The following is a 21099-nucleotide window of genomic DNA, read 5'->3' as shown; positions in this document are numbered from 1 at the left end:
ACGCTTGATTCATGCTAATAAGTTAGAGATCGCTATTTCGATTTTGTGACCATTTCAAACCTTTCAGCCTTAGAAAATTAGAAATCAACCAGATGAATAGTTTTATTGAATGACTCTCCTGTATTATTATGATTACATCGAAAATGTTCTGTGATTTCTAAAGCCTTAGGTTCTGTACATGGAATGAGAAATCCACCCAATGAAAATAAGGGAGAAAAAAACAGACTGTTGCTAAAGAGTTGGGTGTAACCCCTACAACGATAAACCTACACAAACTGATGGATTTTGATGAATTCATTAGGGGTTGTTCCCCATTTTATGAAACAAAATCACTAAGGTTGATGAATTTTAACATCCCTAACTGATTTGGTGTAGAACTTCCCAATACTAATCATTATAATATGAATTCTAATTTATTTTTAACTTCATTGCACAATATACCACTCAAGCCCGTATCAACACATTTAGATTTATTCCCTCCAGGGAAAAAGAACTATTCACCATATAACCCTCCTTCAAAAGGCACTTGCTCTTCCTTACAAAGTCGAAATTCAAGCATGCCACCAAGAGTTTACAAAAATGATCTGTTGGTAGCTGTTATTTTGTCACAGAATAGGATATTGAACTATATATGTTGCATATCCTTCTCGTTTTTCACAAGAAAAAGAAAACACTCACAAATGAAAAGAAAGGATTGATGGAACCCTTTTCTAACAATTTGATAAGCATCTCCTTCTCATACAATTTAGCTTGAATTAAAAAGGCAAAAATGCACATCATCTCCATAAATTTCATGACCTGCAAGTCATTTCACATGCTTATCAAGCACTTACCATGACGATGACCTGGGTACAAACCCTCTCGGGCTTGCCTCTTGTGTTAAAATATGTTACACTAATACAAGTCAAGGGAAAAATTTTGTACACCAGAACAAAGAGAAAGGAAGATCCAAATAGGTTAAAAAAACAAATGCAATTGAGTATCACAAGCCTTGAAGCACCTAACACAAAATATGGGGCCTCTAATATTCCTTTCAACGAGATTTTCACCATTGAGAATCTTTCAGTACCAAACTCTGGGAGTATTTTATAATGACAAACATTGTAGAAATATTGATCAAGAGGTTCATCCTCAGGAAGAGAGAGCACCCATTCCCTAACAAAAAAACCAATAACAGCCTGAGGAACAAATATCGCCCCAAATGAGGAAATTTCGACTAAATGGATCAACAGGGAGAGGTTCCATGATCCATTTTGCTCGAGAATAATATTGGCACAGCTGAATAGAGCCAATTATATTGCATTGGAAACCATCCTTTCAAAACATTGACCACACAAACTAATACTAATCTATGTGTTGAGCAGAAATTGGACCAGTGGTAATCCAAGAGGGATTACCGTGATGAGGGCCTATGTGAAAACCCCCACTAAGATTACTCCTTAGTATGCATTTGTGAGATCAAGCAGGCACATCTATTGGTCAAAAGTGGCTATAATTCCTAGCCATGTTTTGACAAAAGGATACTCTCTAGTAAAAATTCAGTGAATCTCAATGCCATACTTCCAATTTTATCAATGGTTATGGCCGATATGACTGGACTAAGCCTTTGTTTTACTGCTTTTGATTTTCATCAATGTCTTCAATAATGTGGTAAGCTAAATCCTTAGTCTAGGGACATACACTTGTGATCGTGTCAGATCAAATTGTATGTAGAACTGTAGGCAATGAAAATAGGTTCCTAATATGAAAGCGTGTTTTGGCTTAATAAAAGATGATAAGGTTCCATAATTAAATTAACTTACATGAAATTCCATCCTTAATATAATCGTGAACAAGCAAAAAAAAAAAAAAAAGGAAACAATCATAAATTAAATTAACCAGAAGCAATTGTAATTAAGTTGCATATGAATTTTAGTTTCTGGATTTGATTGTGTGTAGTTTTTTTGTCATCCTCGCACCACCACCCTGGGCAAAAGGTTGGTATCCTTAAAACCTTGGCCTTGAGAGCGCATAGGATCTATGACAATGATAACCTTGACCAAGAACTTCAACATCTCCATCAAGTTTTCAAGTGGAATGGATATTCTAGCAAACAAATCACTAAAGCCTTCCACTTGGCCAAATCTCTTCATCTTTCGCCACCCAGCAATGCTCCCTCTATCCCTATGACCTCCCCAGTTTTCTCCATCCCCTATGTTGTGGGGATCTCCCACAAGATCTCTAAACTTCTTAACAAAAAGGGCATCAGAGTGGCATTCAAGCCCATATCCACTCTAAGACACTGCATCCCTCCCACTAAGGACCACAGGGACGTCCTTACTAAGGCCGGGGTCTACAAAGTCATGTGCTCTTGCGGAACCCCTTACATTGGAGAAACTGGTCAGTCGTTCAACACTAGAATCAAAGAGCATGTCGCTGACATCAAACATGAACAGATTCTTAAGTCAGCACTTGCTAAGCATTCTTCCTCGACCAAGCATCACATATGCTTAGAGGACACCCAAATCGTGTATAGAGAGGACAATTTCTTCAAGCGCAAGCTCAAAGAGGCCATTGAAATCAATAACAACCCCTCTAACCTCAACCGAGATGAGGGTTGGAGCTTGAGCACATCTTGGCGTCCGTTATTATCTTCCCTTCGCAGCAACAATCTTGTGTCCTGACCGTCTTTCTGTTCTTTCTCCTTCTCTTTGGTTTCTTTTCCCTTTCGAGTATCTCCTTGGTTCTCTTGCCCCACCCCCCACCCCCTCGCATCCCTTCTTACCCCAGGTTGAGGCCCTCGCTCTCTTCTCTGTTTTAGTCTCGTGGTTCTTTTAGGTCACCTCTCTGCGCTTTATTTTCTTGTCTTATTTGTTAGGGCTCATCTCGGTCTTCTCTCCTCTCCCTCATCTCTCCCTGTGTTATTTTTTTTTTTTTAATTATTCATTTTCTCTTGTACATTTATTCCCTTATTTTTTGTATTTTTCTTATTGTTCGTATTCATTTTTTACTATTATTAGTGAGATTCTCTTTTTTATCAATATTATTTATTATTATTATCAGGGCTCGTACATGCATACATACTTATATATATATATGTGTGTGTGTGTGTGTATATATATGTATATACTTATATATATATATATATATATATATATATATATATATATATATATATATATATATATATATATATATATATATGTGTGTGTGTGTGTGTATATATACATATTTATATTTTCTAGTTTTTCCTATTCATTTTCTCTTTCTATTTATTTCCTTATTATTATTTTTTATTTTTAATTATTTTTTCATCATTTACTATTATTATTGGTCTTTTGTCTTACTTATATATTTTTGTTTTAATTATCTTAGTTATTATTATTATTACGTCTTGCGCTTGCACATATATATATATATATATATATTTTATTCATTTCTTATACCCATCTACATAACTGTAGATTGGGGTGTTTACACTCTTTATTCCCTTATTATTTTTGTAAATTTCTTTTCTTGTTCGTATTTTATTTTATTTTTAAGGTTACCAGTTTCTTTTATTTATATATATATAAGTGTATATATATATATATAATATTTTATCTATCTATCTATCTGTGTATATATATATATATATCTTTTCTTATATATATATATACGCAATTCTTTTACATTTTTGTAGTTTACTTATATATTTATATTTATATATATATAATCTTGATACTATAAAGATAATTATTTATTATTTTTATCATATTTGTTTTGACTTTTTAGTTCTCCTTTTTTGGAGTGACTTTCAATCAGTAGACTAGGGTCTTGTCGTGTCACCCCTTGTACTTTGTTTTCTCTCTCCTCAACCTAACTCCCCCCCTCTCTCTTGTTCCTTTTTTAGGGGTCTGCTAGATCTGCATCTTATCATTTTTTGTTCTTCATGTTCTTTGACAAACTGATGATGGATCATGTAGTATGATCCGAAACGTTGATGACAAAAAAACTACACACAATCAAATCCAGAAAATAAAAGTCATATTCATGGATTGGGAAAATCTCATAGATCTGATTAAGTTGCATGTCAACATTCATTAGAATAGTGTAGTTGCAAATGAAGGAAGACAGTCACCATGCTGCAAGTGAATAAGTAAAAGAAATGTTTTGCTGCAAGTCACCAAATTTCAAGCAATAAATGAAAATATAAAATCATGCAATAACTGATAAAAAATAAAAGCTTACAACACAGTGCACAATGAAAAATGTATCAGTCACTGACAGAAAAGTACATGGGCCCCTCCCTCTTCCGTGTTATGATAACTTGAAAGGTGCTTTCCTAAATCAATTGTACTCTGCTTTTATTGCAGCAAAACATATTACAAGTTTAAATCATTCAAATCTCTATCTCCACCTATTATGGTCCAATATTCATATCAATGATCAGATTTTTAATCGAAATTATAAGATTTCCCCCCATTTTTGTCGCTGAGTTTGGCAGATCAATGACAGAAGATATCTTTGGGGAATCAACTACTGATATAACTATCTCCAGGGACTTTTTCTACTAATAGTATGCACGCTAAAGATTGGGTTGTTCAGTAATTTTGTTCAACCACCATCATTGCAAGAAACCTTGCAGCACCTTCCTCAAAAATGAGCATTTCTTGTAATGAACAGATATCACCAATTGTCATCTCCATCCTGGCAAAAGGTTCATATGAGCAAAATGATTCAAAAATGGGCATTTCTTGTAACGAGCAGATACCACCAATTGTCATCTCTATCCTGGCAAAAGGTTCATATGAGCAAAATGATTCAGATTCACATAGAACAAATTCAGACACTTATAATTCATTATTATAAAAACTCTCTATTGTATACTATTTAACCACTTACAATTCATTATTGTAAAAACTCTCTGTTGCATACTATTTAATCACTTAAGCATAATTGAACAATTATAATATTATTAGGTAATTCTAATGGCATAGCTATGAATAACTGGGCATGAAAGGAAAGTAAAAAGATTAAAACACTGGGGAACGAGAGACAGCTTTAAGACTCATCATCACCCAACCACCTCATTGAATTATACATTCTCGTGCAATATAACCAGAGGTCTACCTATCATGGGTATCACACTATCAAGATTTGAAAGTGATGCTTCACCTTGTCGATGGTATCCTTTAATCTGTCCGCACTTTCATGTTGTTAAATAATTGAGCAGGCTGTATGCTAAGGTTAATCTCTTGGCATAAGGGAAGAAGTGTCCGAATAACAAATGGACACCATTTCAATCCAATCAACTCTATGCCTGCCTCTGCTATTGTGTTAAAACAAGGACGCATAGTATCTAGTTCCCGCCGATGTGGAATTTGAGATGACGGTTGTAACCAAAGTGCTAAGTACTGTTATTGCATTAATAATATACTCATGCTACATAATTCATTTGTGAAAGTTCCAAGTAAGAAAATGTTGGATTATAATTGTATATGCAAATAGTAAATTGAGTATAATACATTTTGTCATTCTATATTGTTTCCAGAAATTTAAATGTGATAAAGTATGTTTCATTTATTGATTTAAAGAATCCCATAAATCCTAACCATTACTCATGTAAGGATAATAAGCTAGTACAAAATTTTGAAAATGCAGTGTCACTGATACATGAATGTATATTGATTTCACAATAGTAACAGTAGAATATGAAAGCACATTAAGATCAAATGAAAAATTAAATGAGCAACAATGTTGTTAACACAATATTAATCCTAAGCTTATTTGACTACGTAGAATTCTGAACATTTGTAAAAGTGAAATATTTATAGGTGACATTCATATTTAGTAAGTTGCTTCTACTAGTATATATACATTTAAGTTTTTTGTATATAGCACTAGATAAGGAATTATAGAGCTATGTTGCATGGGTAGCTCGAAAATAAACACTGAACATAAAGTGCCCAAGAGATTTGATTGATGAAGGAAAGATCCCATATTGTTTCTCCATGGTATAGTTTGCTAGTGCCAACAAATGTTGTATGAAAATATGTATTAGCAATTTTGTATTATAATAGATAATATTCTTTAAAAAATGTGCGAACCTTACATTTGGCAAGAAAATGTCTACTTTGAATTCAGCAATTAATGAGCATCAAGAGAAATAATTGTGATTGGAAAACAATCTAGAAATAGATTTCTTTTGATTGGATAATTATAGACTTTAAAGTACAATTTTCATTCATACGCTACTATAATCAATAATATAAAAACAAATGGACAAATTGTGACAAACATAATTGACGTATTTTACAGAAAATAGGACTTAAGTTGTCTTACTTATGCTATGTTGGCCTTTCCATTAGAGGTAAAAGTTAATAACGTATTAAACTAATAATAACTTTGTATGATATTGAATATTGAAAAATGTTACGGGTGCACACTTGTGATACATGTTATGTTTCTGATAAGTTTAATTTAAAAAATGCTATATTATACTCACATATTTCAAAGCTAAAATAGATATCATCTCCATCTCCCCACATTCTAGAGGGAAAGTCGCTATAAATATGGCATGTTGGTTGTCATTGATGTGAAACTTGTTGGAAGGATTAGTTGTTGGTAAAACATTTTTTTGGAGGATGACGCAACAAGATGATGTGAAAATGGGGTACTGACAAAAAAAATTATATTTTTCTTGTTCTAGTATTATGATCAATCAATTACTTATGGTTAGCATGATGCATTACAATAATTACTGAAATGAATATTTTTTAGCATATATCTTACACCTCCAACTCTTTTGTCAAAACTATGTTCTTACAAGTATTTTTATTGTGTTTTGGATATTTTTTTACAAACGTTGTAATCTCTACCTACACTTCGTAATAATCTTACTATATTCTTGTTTTTAAATTTTATGTAGTTGTAGTTTACCTTCACATGATTTCAAGCTGATGTCACTGCTTCCCTAGTGATATGTTTGGTTCAGAAAATGTCTATTGGTCTACTACTAGTAACTTTTCTTCACGGGTTTGTTAGTCTACTGAATGTTGTAAATGTGCTTTTTTACATCATTGATTCCATGTATCCTCCTAAACATATAATTTTTTTAAATATTAAATAACTCTCCATCAATCTAAAACATGCATTACCTATGCACAGATCTGCAAAATGGTGAAGAGTGTGCAAGTATATTATAATCACACACTCAGCTATAAAAGTAAATCATGGAGGACCAATTTGTTACCTAATAAATACAGAACTTCCCAAGACAGTTAACATTCTTTTAAGCTTTAAAGAAAATTTTATACAAAACCTTGTCCAAATGCGTGCAACGTTCATACAGCTTAATCCGCATCTCTAACAAATTTTCCAAGGATGCTTTGATTTTGCATAAACTTCGCTAAGTTTTCAACTGCACTAACTGATTTCGAATTGCTTCGACCTGCTGTGCTGAAAATCTACGCCCTTTGTCATTACCCTCAATTATTTGCTATTACTAACATGAATTCTTTACCTTCTCCATATTGTCTACATTAATTTTAAGACCTCTTTCAATATTCCCTGTTCTCTCTGAAATTTGTCTCGAGATCACCCTAGCTGGATATTGTTTTTTTAACGTCAAAACTCACCTGGAGAAATCTTCACACAGGCCAATAAAGCTCCCCTAACCATCTGATCTGCACCATTTTCACTGGCACATATACTGGAATTATCGATATTTTACTGCATATAATTGAGAAGAGAGACCTTCAAATAGTGCCAATAAAATCTGTCGTAATATATGAGGAAAGGTGGAGCTCTTATTTGATATAGGTGACAATTTTTTAATTTAGAATACCAAACATACAAAGAAATTGTGAAAGAACCCATGAACTGTTTAAGTATGCTTTTATGGAGTCAGTCATTTGTTAATGTGCATGAAATCTAAGGCAAATAAAATTTACTAAATTAAGGTTTCTTTTATGTAAGTTTTATCTGATTGCAATTTTTTCATACATTTATATCTTCACTGGGTAATCAATACATGCTAGGGGAGACTTGCATATGTGCCTTCACAAGCAACACTCAATTTCCCATGCATTCTCCCTTGTCTTGCACATTTTTCATGGTAGATGTATATTCCAGATGCTTAACATAGGTGGACTCTTCCTTCCAGCATACAGATATGTATCAAAATCCATGATGTGATCAAACAAACCCTGTGTTCAATGCTGCGTACTTTGCACCCCACCCAAATCACAATAAAAATTGTAAAAATTCAATTCGCCCTTCAGTACTAGTTTTCTCTTGGCCCTTGGGGTTTCATCTAAGGGCTCAGTCAGCCATGGGATGGCCTTTATCACACTTCCAAAAAATCAGTAGTGGACACTGAAGCTGCCGAGTTCCTCGGACTTGCTACAGCTCAAAGAAAAGGTATCAAATCCAACCAACTTTTAGCCATGCATTTTTTAACAAATTACAAACCTACAATGCTGGAGTTGATCTGAATGGAATTACATCCTTTGTATCACAACTGATAGCTTATTGGATTGACAAATCCATTTTCGATTCACTACTGGAAGGAATTTTTAAATCCGGATTGAATATGACCACAGTGAAGATCAAATGTAACTATTGCATTAATTGAGATTGAGAATAAGATTGGAATGTGAGACCATGGATACCTCATACCACTGACGTTAATCTTCCAGTAGTGCTGAAGGAGGTATATGTTGTGTTTTGTACAGCTACAGCGACTTATGGAGTTGAAAATCATTACATTCTGGGATGGAGATTCAATATGGAAGATAATATTGTTGATATAAATGGATATGTAGGACTGAAATGGATTTACAGATGAAGAATGTAAATATATGTGAGACCAGAGAGTTTAGATTATAAAATTTGCTTTCTATTTCATAAGATTAAGAAACCTGCTCAGTTTTAGTTTTAAAAAGTAGGGGGCTTTTGTGATTCGGGTGGATTGCAGGAGGACTGAACAGGTATAACAATCAGAAATTTGAAATAGCAATCAGCATCGAAAATTGTATAGATAAAATTTTAGTAGTGAATGATGTTAGTAGACGCTATGGTGTTTTTTCTTTTCTTCTCAAACTGTGAACACTTGCAGGTCCATATGAGCTTTTCTTAAAGGGCACAAAATTGAACTCTCTACATTCTTGAATATGGATTCATGGAATGAGTCTCTTAGTTTTTAAGAGTAATGTAGGTTACTCCCTTTTCTGCCCAAAGGGAATAAGCCTGAGGATTTCATGGAATCTCGACCAAGAGAGCATATTCTCAGCATTGGTATCGACCCTGCTAAGAAATGAGGGAACGAGGTGCGTAATGATGTGCTTCACAAGGATGTTATGCTTTAAAATGAACAGAAATTAGAGGCCTTGCAAACTGAGCTCTACGGGGATCTTATTATTGAGGCTAACATGCCAGAAGCTCAAATAAAAACAATACATGTATTGCATCATATGCTGAAATACAAATTTTAACTATGAAACATTGCTCTGAAAACAAACTAAAACACAAAATTAAATGGTTTTCCAATAACAAACATTAGGAAATCTAAAGGATTTAACAACCTTCATCTACACAATATTGTCATTATCTGTAAACGAGGAAACAAAATGACAGTAAAATGATGGGAATGAAAAGTCATGAAGGAGAATTTCACATGAGATCTTTAGCCATGCCTTTTTTAACAAATTACAAACCTACAATGCTGGAGTTGATCTGAATGGAATTACATCCTTTGTATCACAACTGACAGCTTATTGGATTGACAAATCCATTTTCAGAATTTTTGTTTCACTACTGGAAGGAATTTTTGAATCCGGATTGAATATGACCACATTGAAGATCGAATGTAACTATTGCATTAATTGAGATTGAGAATAAGATTGGAATGTGAGACCATGGATACCTCATACCACTGACGTTAATCTTCCAGTAGTGCTGAAGGAGGTATATGTTGTGTTTTGTACAGCTACAGCAACTTATGGAGTTGAAAATCACTACATTCTCGGATGGAGATTCAATATGAAAGATAATATTGTTGATATAAATGGATATGTAGGACTGAAATGGATTTACAGATGAAGAATGTAAATATATGTGAGACTAGAGAGTTTAGATTATAAAATTTGCTTTCTATCTCATAAGATTAAGAAAACTACTCAGTTTTAGTTTTAAAATGTAGGTGGCTTTTGTGATTCGGGTGGATTGCGGAAGGACTGAACAGGTATAACAATCAGAAATTTGAAATAGCAATCAGCATTGAAAATTGTATAGATAAAATTTTAGTAGTCAATGATGCTAGTAGACGCTATGGTGTTTTTTCTTTTCTTCTCAAACTGTGAACACTTGCAGGTCCATATTAACTTTTCTTAAAGGGCACAAAATTGAACTCTCTACATTCTTGAATATGGATTCATGGAATGAGTCTCTTAGTTTTTAAGAGTAATGAAGGTTACTCCCTTTTCTGCCCAAAGGGAATAAGCCTGAGGATTTCATGGAATCTCGACCAAGAGAGCATATTCTCAGCATTGGTATCGACCCTGCTAAGAAATGAGGGAAAGAGGTGCGAAATAATGTGCTTCACAAGGATGCTATGCTTTAAAATGAACAGAAATTAGAGGCCTTGCAAACTGAGCTCTACGGGGATCTTATTATTGAGGCTAACATGCCAGAAGCTCAAATAAAAACAATCTACGTGTATTGCATCATATGCCGTAATACAAATTTTAACTATGGAACATTGCTCTGAAAACAAACTAAAACACGACATTAAACGGTTTTTCAATAACAAACATTAGGTAACCTAAAGGATTTAACAACCTTCATCTACACAATATTGTCATTATCTGTAAACGAGGAAACAAAATGACAGTAAAATGATGGGAATGAAAAGTCGTGAAGGAGAATTTTACATGAGATCACGCATTCTCTTTAGAAGTGGTGGCAGTGCACCCAAGTTCCAAACTTTTCAAATATTGACTCTCTTTTTACATATAAATCTAGTATGGAAAGAACATAACATAAAGGTGAATAACTATAAATCTTGTGCACACTATTTTAGGAATGTTCAAAAACTGAAACTAGAGAAGAAGATAAGAGAACAAAACATGTTGACAGGAAGGAGATCATTTCCTCAAATTTTGGACTCAGTAGAATTTCTCTACAACTTTGCTGAGAAAATACCCTATAAAATGGATGTACAAACTTGTGATAATGTTGCAGATTGTAAGTTGTTATTAAATTAAAAAATCTAATTTCTAACATTCATTCGTTGCACATTGATCTTTAGAAAACAATGCATTCATTTCATCTAGGCCATAAACATTGTCAAGGTTGAGAAATATCCCTCAAATTTCAATCCACGCTTGACTGCAATGATGGAACAAGCCTGATAATGAAAAATATCCCTCAATCTCTGCTGGAAATTGTCAGAATGATGGAACAAGCCAAAATTTGGGATAGATTTCCTCCAATATTGGCATTGCTTTGAACTGTTAATCCAACTATACAACATTAATATTCTAAATGTGCAGTGCACATTGCCCTGCACATTGTCCCACAGATGAGAACAATGCCAAGTTCAAATAGATAATTTCCTTTAAATTGGATCCTCAAAGATTTTGCACAAAGTAAAAATAACATTCAGTAGCATGCAACGAAAGCTATTGTTTCCTGCCTATCGGCAGTGACTAATAATGTCTAAATTAAGTTTTAACTCTCACATGATCGAAAGCAAGGTATCTCTTGGATTCTAATCTTTTTAATTTAGTTCTACCCACCTTTGTTTACATTACAACTCCACTATCAATAATCAAGAAGATTTCTTTCATCGCCTGGTGCAGGAGCACCTAAGCTACAGGAGGTCAATATGAGATATTATGAGATTTTGAGTCCAAAAGGTCATTTATGTTGTATTGAAGTCACTTGAGTCAAATTAAATGCAAATGTAAGGCTATGCAAGCCGAATTGTAAAATGTTGTCATGGTTGCACAAACAAGTTCTGATATGGTCAAAGAGGTCAAACTTGTGTAGAAGAGTCATGAAAGTGTAAAAATTATGCAAAAGGTCAATTTAAGTCCATTTGAAGGGTTCATGAAAAGTTTAAGCCATTTTGTAGAAAAAATGCAATAAAAAGTTGACATTGGCAAGTTTGCAAAAGTTGCACTCAAATGATGGCAAAGGGAAGTTGGACGATCAAGAAATTAGTTGGCCAGTTTGAAACTGACAAAGAACATTATAAAAAGCCAATATTGGTCCTGCTTGAACCAGGTATGAGATTGGAGGGTGATTGAAAATGCATAAACAAAATCACCTCCGACTGTCAAACAACCTGCAGGAACAATGGACAGTGTGTATAGATGGAAAATATTTTGAATAGGTATTGGAAGAGAAGTGAAGAGCATGCAATGGGGAGTGATCTCCAATAGTAAAAGTCTGTAATGTATTCATAATATGATTGATGAAGTTTCTTGTGTTTTTTAATCAGACATTATTAATTTGCTTTATGCAGTCACGTTCTATAACTGTTCATGGCACATTTAAATATTTTAATGGATTGGGAAGATGTAAACGTTTGGAATATGTAGGGGAATGTTTTAACAAGCTTTTATTTCAAGTTTAAACGCTGGCCATGAAAAATGGAAATAGATCTAATGAATTTTGTAAAAACTGGTCTAAACCCCTCCATGACAGAATGGTTGACAAAGATTTGATCATTACTGTATTTAAAAACGTTCAAAAATTGTGAAATTATGAATTTCTAGAGTAGTCAAAGGTCTTTCAAATGTGATTGGTTTGGTATTGATTAGTTAAGGCATGCGATAGAAACTGGATGCCCTAGGCAGACTGATCACACAGGATTCTGGTTTTTCCTATGACAGTCAAAGCCATCTCTGTATGGGGGACATAACTCACAATTTGATTGTTGGATTTCTCTCAATTTTTGATATGTTGGAGAAACCCCAATTCTCCACACACTGACCAGAGCGATTTTCCAAATTATGTCTGGTGTGAAAGTTATTAGACATGGAGTGGAGTACAATCAAAACTGTCTGAATGTTGACAATCATCTTTGCGCTTGAATCATTGTTCTTTTGTGGTGTTTTGGTTCATAAATACATTGAGGAATGATGTATTAAAAGAGTTAATGACCCTTCATGCTTGGAGGAACTTTGAACAAAGAATGAATGACACACTTTTGACTAATATTCTGCAAATAGACAGTGGGAATATCTCTGTTGCATGGGGCAGCAAGCTATTGTTGGTGATCATAACTTTATTGTTTTGTTAAGATCTGATGGGTTGAATACGTACTGATATTGAATGTTTTCAGGATTATTGAAAGTAAGAGGGCTGTTGTGATAGCTGATTGTTGCATATGGATACTGTTTTATGATCGGGTAACATAATTTTTTGTTGTCTGTTCAGTGCCATAGCCAGTGGATTCTCTTTAATTGGAAGGATATAATGTGGTGATCCAAGAGTGATGTGGGATAATGGACTCGTGCAGAAAAGGTAACACTTGATTGGTAACTATCAAAGGTATGAATGGATGATTATGGTAATGTCTTGTGAGCAATGTAGCTAAGATCCTGATGGTAGTGTTGGTTCCCAAAACCGCAGATTGGAAATCCAAGAGCCTGCCACTTCTCCAATAGGATTCCGCAATCAGTTCTGGCCAACGAACAGGAATACTTCTCGATTCCCCTGCACTTCAAGCTCCCCTACACCTAGGCAGGTAGACCTTCGCCTAGAACCTGATCACTTGGTTCATAGTTTTTCTAAAGTGAGTTTAAGCTTTGGAGTTCTCCAGCTGGCAAGGTCCTCGAACTCAATTAAAATGAAAAATAGATGTTGAGTGTTTGAATTGAATGAATTGTATAAGGTTTTAATAATGGATCTGATGGTTGTAGAAGGAATATATATAGATTTTCTGACTTTAATAATAGAAAGACCAGTGCCTTTGCTCATCCGGGCAATAGAGTCAACTTCAGTGAATTTTCACGTACAACTTTATAAAGTTCTTATGCACTTATACTGCCAACAACTAAATAATCAAGATGCAATAAATCAAATATTTATGCAATGTTAAATTAGTCCAGATTGAACTTCAACTCCTCTGGTAGGGAGACAAACTGGACACAGATATGGAAACAATTATATATTTCACAATATCTATGATGATCCCATTTAAGATGCTAAATGACTATGTCCACTTATCTGACATTTAAATTGTATACAGAATTCAATAATTACAAAGGATGATTCATTTGTAGTTTAATTCTCCATGCCATTTAGAAATAAAGAAAGGAATTTTATTTTATTATTAAAATAAAATAATTGAATTTATATTACAAAGTCATATTAAACTCCTTGTCCCTCTGTACAAGTAATATGAAATGCTTCTTCAGAATATGAATGTTCGAATATGTTTTATTTTCTTGTCTAATATGTGTCTCAACGTCTCTCATTTATAGGAGAGTGAAAAGGTGTAAGGTTGCCTCTAAGAAACACACTGCTTCATAACATATAACCAATTATTGTTACATAATGTAAGCTTCCTACTTACTTTAGAGAATATGAAGTCATACTTCTTTAAAATAATAATGGCACCATTTCTATTTTATTAATTTTCTAAATTGACCTTATTACTCGTTTTAGGGTTATTGGGCTATGTTTTTATTTTCATCAAACTCCTTATTTTATGATTTAGTCGTACACATATACTATTGTATTGTAATAGTGTATAATTTTGTTACGTTGGCTTCAGATTAATTCTGCTGGCACATAGATAAGGATACGGCAGAACAAAAACATCTTTCTTCGTTCAACGCTGGTCTTGACTCAATCTTCGATACCTCTGGTTGCCGCTAATATTTATCTCTTTTATGAGGCCCTTCAAAGTTATGAAACTCCTGATCGTATCTAACATCCAATATGGCATTCTAGCACTGGATTTCTATCTTCTTAATGTATATTTTGTCTTCTATTCCATCATGACCATCTATAGGTGTCGTCTGACTGAAACATATATTTTGATTCAAAACTCCTATCCACCCCAGATACTTGTCACTCCTGCCAAGCATGACTTCTTTGTTTGTTTGTTGCCTCTTGGGTACTGCCAGTATTAATGCCTATACGAGTTGGGTGGATGATTTAAAATATGCATCACTGATAGTTGTCTATCAAATACATACTCCCATCACCATATCTTCGTATACATCCTTGTATTTGGCAGATTTAACCTCTATTCCTTATAAACCTGACCGGCATACACGAGTAGTCATTAAAAATGACATTTGATACTATCCTCATCATTTGTCTAATTCATGGTTTCACATGACTATAATTTATGCCATGAAGCTGGAATCATGCGCGTCTCTATTTCAAAAATTGCTGACTATAAAGTCGTGTTATCTTCCTCATATTGCTCGGTGATCACATTTGTTGCCATGTACTGAGAGTTTTCTATGAATTCCTTTAGCAAAACGTCTAACCAAGCCCTATATCTTATGGCCCAAAGACTCCTCACTACTCTCCAAAAGAGCCTTCAATACCCCTACATCTAGTCCATTCATTATAGTTGGATGTCAAAATATGCTAATGGCTTTTACAGAGCTAAGTAGAAAACTGTTGGCACTTCTATCTTCAACAAATTAAGCTATTCACTAGCTGATTCACTTTTATTATCAGAAGGTAAAGAAGCTCTCTAAAGCACTATCAATAACAATATTTGAGATACTGTAAGTGAAGCTTCTATTTTAACAGTCTAAGGCAATTATAGAATCATCCATATGAATGTACAATATGTGTTAAGACAGAGCAAGGTGTGGATTAGTTGTCAATTCCATTGCTTTCCTTGGTCTCAAATTGGCTGATCAGAAGTATATTGAAGTTGAGATGTAGGCAGAGGCATTCTCACACATCCTTCCAATTGGCTTAGGTTCTACATGACAATATCTTACTGTCATAATCACCCTCCATGTCTTCATTCTCAACTCCATTTAAATCAGCTTCAAATGCATCAGCACCTGTCTTGGAACATATATGGATCACATATAATTTTTCTTCTTTTGCTATGGTATTTGGGACTTTACAATGTGCCAAAATTTAAAGTTCCATCAGTGGCTCTTGCCAGGGACATATGCCTATTGCGGGCATAATGAAATTCCAGCAGACCAAACATCCATGCTTTACTTGATGCAAGGTGGGATTGGGTGGCCCCAGGCCCCCCAAAAGTGAACATTGTGTCTTTCCTCTATCGAACACCCAATTCTGATCATGTTGCAACCTACACCTGATTATGGCATGCTTTCCCTTCATCATTTCAGTCTGCTGCCCATATTTCAAACTTATATTAGGTGAACCATACTTATTGCTTCCACTTCATAAATGAAGTCTTTGGTATCTGTCATATGTTTATCTTTTGAGAAGCTATCAGGTGCCCTATGAGTTTTGCTAAATGGAGGATCCTCATAATCATGTGTTTGATCAGTCATACCAACATTTAGATCACAGTTTTGAACATCTCCTTGCACACAATATGCTTTGCTCCCACACTCCGGATATTGCTTATCCTCACAAAAAGGCTTGGAGAATGGGTTATCTTCATCACAGTTACTGCTTTTATATCAAGATCAGATGGAATACTTTGATAATTTAATCATGCTCAAACATACTCTCCTCACTACACCTTTCTGATTCTATCGCTTCTTCACATGTTTGCTGCAACTCTCGCTCATAGGATGAACTGAAATAAATCTCATCAACTGAATGCATATGAGTTTCATCAACTTCAAAATCATCATTAGGCCTGCTATCTTCATCATTGTGCTGATGGATTTGATTGCATATAGAATCTTCTTCAAATAATGGATTTAAGAATATAGTGAATTCAGACATATCCCTTTCTGCTTGCTCTTCAAACAACGGGTTTAAGAACATAGAGAATTCAGTTATGGCTTCGTGAGGGTTTTCATCTGGATAATCAGAAGTTTCATCTACAAGACTAATATCTTTATCAGCAATATATCCTAATACTTCCTCAGGTTCATATGCTGTATGCAGTTCTATTTTATCCACACTATATGATTCCTGCGAATCACTATCTCCTTTATCTAGAACCTCTTGAGAATGCACTGATCCATCAACTTGCTCAACATGATGAATTGAGAAAAAATTTGCACCATTTCTTTCAATATGTTTCTGATATTCCAGATCTAACAAGGCTGAAATTTCCTCCACACTTAGAGAATCATCTTCCTCATTTTCACATTCATTGTCACCTATAGGCATATAAGTATCATCATGGGCTGACTCTCCTTCAGAATATTCAAAAAATTCATCTCCATTTAAATCTGAAACTCCACTTGACTCATTTGTTACTTCAGTCTCGCATTCATCTTCCTCTGCAACTAATTCATTATCCATAAGTTTGAGAAAGTTGAGAAATTGATGATCATATAAGAGACCTAATTCCCACATCCTATTGAGAAGATTAGAGGATGGGGGTCTATATTCTGAAGGTATTTCTTGATAGGCATTAAACATTCTTATAAAGAATTGTGTTGCAGATTCATCTTCTTGTTTTTCAAAGTTCAAAAATGCATCTAGAAAGAGATATATAACTTGAACATTCATCCAATATTTGAAAAAGAAGCTTCAAATTAGGATCATCTGGCGATATTACCAACGCACGAAATTTTCTTATCAGTTCCTTGTGTGGAGGCATGATGTCTGAAGGTACTTCCTGAAAAATATCCAGCATCCTTATGAACAAATGTGTCGATGTCTCGCCTTCATATCTTTCCAAATTGAAAAACGCATCTAGGGGGTGTATGTCTTCTTCTTCCATGGTGTAACATAGATCCACTTCCTGATCATAGTACATATTCTCCACAGTACACGGTCAAATCACTTCCTTCTAAGTCTTCTCCCTTAGCAGAGTTACCAACTGAAATTTTATTGAATAGAGTCGCCACCACTTTCGAGGAATTTATTATCTTTTGGGTTCTCACTTCAAGCAGAGTACACTTCTGAACAAACTGATATAATTGTTTTCTAATTTTGGTCTTACAAAATTTGAAACCTTGGGTAAATGCACAACACTTGTTGCGAGCAACTCTCCCCAGCAGAGTCGCCAATTTGTTGGTTCCCAAAACCGTAGATTGGAAATCCAAGACCCTGCCACTTCTCCGATAGGATTCCGCAATCAATTCTGGCCAACAAACAAGAATACTTCTCAATTCCCCTGCACTTCAAGCTCCGCTACACCTAGGCGGGTACCTTCTCGAACCTGATCACTTGGTTCAAAGTTTTTCTGAAGTGAATTTAAGCTTTGGAGTTCTTTGGCTAGCAAGGTCCTCGAACTCAATTAAAATGAAAACTAGATGCTGAGTGTTTGAATTGAATGAATTGTATACGGTTTTAATAATGGATCTAATGGTTGTAGAAGGAATATATATAGATTTTCTGACTTCAATAATAGAAAGACCAATGCCTCTGCTCATCTGGGCAATAGAGTTAACTTCAGTGAATTTTCACGTACAACTTTATAAAGTTCTTATGCACTTATACTGCCAACAACTAAATAATCAAGATGCAACAGATCAAATATTTATGCAATCTTAAATTGGTCTAGATTGAAGTTTAACTCTTCTAGTAGGGAGACAAATTGAATATGGATACGGAAACAATTATATATTTCACTATATCTATAATGATCACATTTAAGATGTTAAATGACCATGTCCACTTATCCGACATTTAAATTGTATACAAAATTCAATAATTACAATGGACGATTCATCTGCAGTTTAATTCTCCATGCCATTTAGAAATAAACAAAGGACTTTTTATTTTATTATTAAAATAAAATAATTGAATTTATATTACAAAGTCATATCAAACTCCTTATCCCTCTGTACAAGTAATATAAAATGTTTCTTCAAAATATGAATGTTCGAATATGTTTTATTTTCTTGTCTGTCTAATATGTGTCTCAACGTCTCTCATTTATAGAAGAGTGAAAAGGTGTAAGGTTGCCTCTAAGAAACACGCCACTTCATAACATATAACCAATTATTGTTACATAACGTAAGCTTCCTACTTACTTTAGAGAATATGAAGTCATACTTCTTTAAAATAATAATGGCACCATTTCTATTTTATTAATTTTCTAAATTGACCTTATTCCTCTTTTTAGGATTATCGGGCTATGTTTTTATTTTCATCAAACTCCTTATTTTATGATGTAGCCGTACACATATACTATTGTATTATAATAGCGTATAATTTTGTTGCGTTGGCTTCAGATTAATTCCGCTGGCACATAGATAAGGCTGCGGCAAAACACAGACATCTTTCTTCGTTCAACGCTAGTCTTGACTCAATCTTCGATACCTCTGGTTGCCACTAATATTTATCTCTTTTATGAGGCCCTTCGAAGTTATGAAACTCCCAATGGTATCTAACATCCAATATGGCATTCTAGCACTGGATTTCTATCTTCTTAATGTATATTTTGTCTTATATTCCATCGTGACCATCTATAGGTGTCTTGTGACTAAAGCATATATTTTCATTCAAAACTCCTATCTGCCCCAAATACTTGTCACTCCTGCCAAGTATGACTTCTTTGTTTGTTCATTGCATCTTGGGTATTCACAGTATTAATGCCTGTACGAGTCGGGTGGATTTCTAATATGCATCACTGATAGTTGTTTATCAAATACATACTCCCATCACCATATCTTCGTATACATCCTTATATTTGGCGGATTTAACCTTTATTCATTATAAACCTGACCGGCATACACAAGTAGTCATTAAAAATGATATTTGATACTATCCTCATCGTTTGTCTTATCGTTGGAAATTCATGGTTTCACATGACTATAATTTATGCCATGAAGTTAGAATCATGCGTATCTCTATTTCAAAAATTGCTGACTACAAAGTCGTGTTATCTTCCTCATATTGCTCGGTGATCACATTTGTTGCCATGTACTGAGAGTTTTCTATGAATTCCTTTAGCAAAATGTGTAACCAAGCCCTGTACTTATGGCCCAGAGACTCCCCGCTACTCTCCATAAGAGCCTTCAATACCCCTGCATCTAGTCCATTCATTATAGTTGGATGTCAAAATATGCTAAATGGCTTTTACAGAGCTAAGCAGAAAACTGGTGGCACTTCTATCTTCAACAAATTAAGCTATTCACTAGCTGATTCACTTTTATTATCAGAGGGTAAGCAAGCTCTCCGAAGCACTATCAATAACAATGTTTGAGATACTATAAGTGAAACTTCTATTTTAACAGTCTGAGGCAATTATAGAATCATCCATATGAATGTACAATATGTGTTAAGACAGAGCAAGGTGTGGATCAGTTGTCAATTCCATTGCTTTCCTTGGTCTGACTTCGGCTGATCAGAAGTATATTGAAGTTAAGATGCAGGCAGAGGCATTCTCACTCATCCTTCCAATTGGCTTAGGTTCTACATGATAATATCTTACTGTCATAATCACCCTCCATGTCTTCATTCTCAACTCCATTTAAATCAGCTTCAAATACATCAGCATCTGTCCTGGAACATATATAGATCACATATAATTTTTCTTCTTTTGCTGTGGTATTTGGGACTTTACAATGTGCCAAAATTTAAAGTTCCATCAGGTAGGATGAATGTGTTGAGTTGGTGCGTAACCAAGTACTTGAAGATCTTATAAAGGATTAATAAGAACTAATTGATAATGTTTTGGTCAGCCTTGTGAACCCGATTTGATTGTTAAAATGACAAACCTAGAATGAAGATTGTAACATTATTATGCCTCTACTAAGTTGTCTACTTGATGAACTGATGTTTGGATTAGATGGATCCTGAGAGATTGAGTGTTTTCCATGATGCTCTGCATCACCGTCCTTTGCTTATTTACTGTGCATAAAGTGTTTTGTTTAAAGTTTATGTATAAATTGTATACACATGTTAAAACATGTTCGCTTCTAATAAGCAATCTACCAGTTCCACCTCTATGTTATATACCAATTTGTCCTTTCTCCATTGCATGTCTCTAGAGAAATGACATAAATGATCTCAACTGTACATCACCTACATATAGGT

At 34.4% G+C, this 21099-nt stretch overlaps 1 protein-coding gene across 3 annotated transcripts in view; it reads right to left on the bottom strand.

Annotated features, from left to right (window-relative positions):
- Window positions 1-4159: 4159 nt before the first annotated feature.
- LOC149557513 (uncharacterized) overlaps window positions 4160-21099 on the bottom strand; it is a 32572-nt gene continuing 15632 nt past the window's right edge. The window contains exon 2 of one of the 3 annotated variants that reach the window (XM_089832171.1): window positions 4160-4668. The gene's annotated coding sequence lies outside the window, so the exon portion shown is untranslated. Of the gene's footprint in view, window positions 4753-7229; window positions 7693-21099 lie in introns of those variants that run through there. The other 2 variants (XM_089832169.1, XM_089832172.1) reach the window with 2 other exon arrangements.

This window comes from Cupressus sempervirens, chromosome 5 (genome assembly GCF_028749045.1).
Source record: "Cupressus sempervirens isolate cs-2001-9-10 chromosome 5, ASM2874904v1, whole genome shotgun sequence".
Classification (NCBI taxonomy): Eukaryota; Viridiplantae; Streptophyta; class Pinopsida; order Cupressales; family Cupressaceae; genus Cupressus; species Cupressus sempervirens.
This window is presented reverse-complemented; position numbering and strand designations above follow the sequence as displayed.